The sequence below is a fragment of the Bidens hawaiensis genome, unplaced genomic scaffold (genome assembly GCF_021521415.1).
Source record: "Bidens hawaiensis isolate Kalapana, Puna unplaced genomic scaffold, B.hawaiensis_p1.1 tig00025450_1, whole genome shotgun sequence".
In the NCBI taxonomy this organism is placed as follows: Eukaryota; Viridiplantae; Streptophyta; class Magnoliopsida; order Asterales; family Asteraceae; genus Bidens; species Bidens hawaiensis.
Genome location: NW_027494070.1, coordinates 118,278 through 120,746, shown reverse-complemented (window position 1 = coordinate 120,746; position 2,469 = coordinate 118,278). Strand labels below are relative to the sequence as shown.

General features: G+C 36.4%; 1 pseudogene; it reads right to left on the bottom strand.

Annotated features, from left to right (window-relative positions):
* Positions 1–208: 208 nt before the first annotated feature.
* LOC143571634 (secreted RxLR effector protein 161 pseudogene) lies at positions 209–949 on the bottom strand (annotated as a pseudogene).
* Between the last annotated feature and the right edge of the window lie 1,520 nt (positions 950–2,469).

The window sequence follows — 2,469 nt, the reverse complement described above, 5'->3', positions numbered from 1 at the left end:
CTTCTACTTTTACACTTTACCCCCTTGAAGTTCACAAGACGTGACAACTTTACTTAATATTGTTTCCTCTTGAAAGTAACTTCTGCATATTGACAGAATATACCCCTGAACCTTATTGTAACAGTTTTAACTAACAGTTGACTTTAGTTGACCATCACATAACACCTCCAACAATCTCCACCTTTATGTCATGATCAACTACAAACTGTCAATCACCAATATTCAGCAATTTCAAACACAAATCAAATTTTGCACTTGAAACCACTTTTGTTAACATATCAGATGCATTCCAATCAGTGCTAACATGTTCAACTTCAACCTCCTTGCTACTGATTACTTCCCTTATAAAATGCAACTTGACATTTATATGTTTTGTCCTTTCATGGAACATTGGATTTTTAGATAATTGCAATGCACCTTGATTATCACACAACACCAATGCTCTATCAACCTTATAACCAAGTTCCGTGACAAAACCTTTTAACCAGATTGCCTCTTTTACTGCTTCAGTTAAGGCAATATACTCACTTTCAGTTGTTGACAAAGCTACTACCTTTTTCAAAGTAGACTTCCAGCTAACAACACTTTCACATACTTTGAAAACATAACCCGTAACTGACCTGCCTTTATCTAAATCTTTTCCAAAATCAGCATCGACATAACCTTGGACCATAGGACTTAAACTTTTGTCTTCACCAAACAATAAACCAAAATTTCTAGTTCCATTTAAGTACCTCAAAATCCATTTCAATGCTTTCCAATGCTGTTGACCAGGATTTGACAAGAATCTGCTAACAAGACTTACTGCATACCCAAGGTCTGGTCTTGTACACACCATCAGATACATTAGGCTGCCTACTGCATTAGCATAAGGCACCCCATCTAATTGTAATTTCTCCTCATCAGTCTTAGGAGAATTCCTATTTGACAACTTGAATTGTTGACCCATAGGAGTCAAAACATGTGTGCTTTGATCCATACAAAACTTACTCAAAACTTTCTTTGTATATGAAGCCTGTGACAATTTAAGGACCCTTTTACCCTGTCCCTTTCAATTTCCATTCCAAGAATCTTTTTGGCATCACCTAGATCCTTCATTTCAAACTCTTTCATTAACATATCTTTAGTAGCCTTGATCACATCACTGCTTTTACATGCCACCAACATATCATCCACATAAAGCAGAAGATACACCATATTCCCATCATCACATTCTCTATAATACACACAATTATCATAATTGCTCCTTGAGAAACCTTGTGACAACATATACTCGTCAAACCTGAGATACCACTGTCTAGGTGACTGTTTCAGTCCATACAATGATCTCTTTAGTAAACATACTTTATTACTTTGTCCTTCCTCTACAAAACCTAGAGGCTGTCTCATATAGATCTTTTCATCTAAACTACCATGTAAGAATTCAGTTTTAACGTCTAACTGATGTAGCTCATAATCATGACTAGCAACAAAAGACAAAAGTACCCTTATAGATGTATGTTTCACCACATGACTAAATATTTCATTATAGTCAATACCTGCTTTCTGTGTGAAACCTTTAGCCACTAACCTGGCCTTATATCTTGGTGCTTCTATCTCCGAGATTCCCTCTTTCACCTTGTAGATCCATTTACAATCTACTAGTTTTTGATTTTCGGGTTTATCCACCAATTTCCAGGTTTCATTCTTTAAGAGAGACTCCATCTTCTCTTCCATGGCTTTTATCCACAATATTTTATCCTTAGAATGAATTTCTTTATAATAAGAGATTGGTTCATTCACATCTTCACTCTCTGTTGTCATAAACACAAAAGCAGATATATTTTCTTCATCTCCCTTGTACCTCAATGGTTTCACTATTCTTCTTCTAGTTTTGTCTCTAGCTAAGTTGTAATCACTAGACTCACCAACCTCAGTTGTGTCTGAACCACCATTGACATCACTCTTTTCTTTATCAGGCGTCAACTCCACCTCAATTTGACCATTTTGCCCCTGATCAAAATGATCCTTTCCTTTAGCCATTATTTCTCTATACATCACCCCTTCATTGAATACAACATCTCTGCTAACAATGATCCTAGGACTGACCTCATCTAACCTCCATAACCTATATGCTTCAACACCCTCAGGATAACCTAAAAATACACACTTCAATGCCCTAGATTCTAACTTTCCCTGATTTACATGAGCATATGCAAAAGAGCCAAATACTCTTAAATTTTCATATAAATTTTCATTGTTAGCAGGCTTACCTGACCATCTCTCCATTAGAGTCATCATGTTAATAGCAGCAGATGGTGACCTGTTGACTAAATAAGCTGCAGTTGACACAGCCTCAGCCCAAAATACCTTAGGTAAACCAGATTTAGACAACATACACCTTACTTTATCTAATAAAGTTCGGTTCATTCTTTCAACCGTACCATTTTGTTGAGGGGTTCCAGTACTGTTAAATGTCTGGCTATCCCT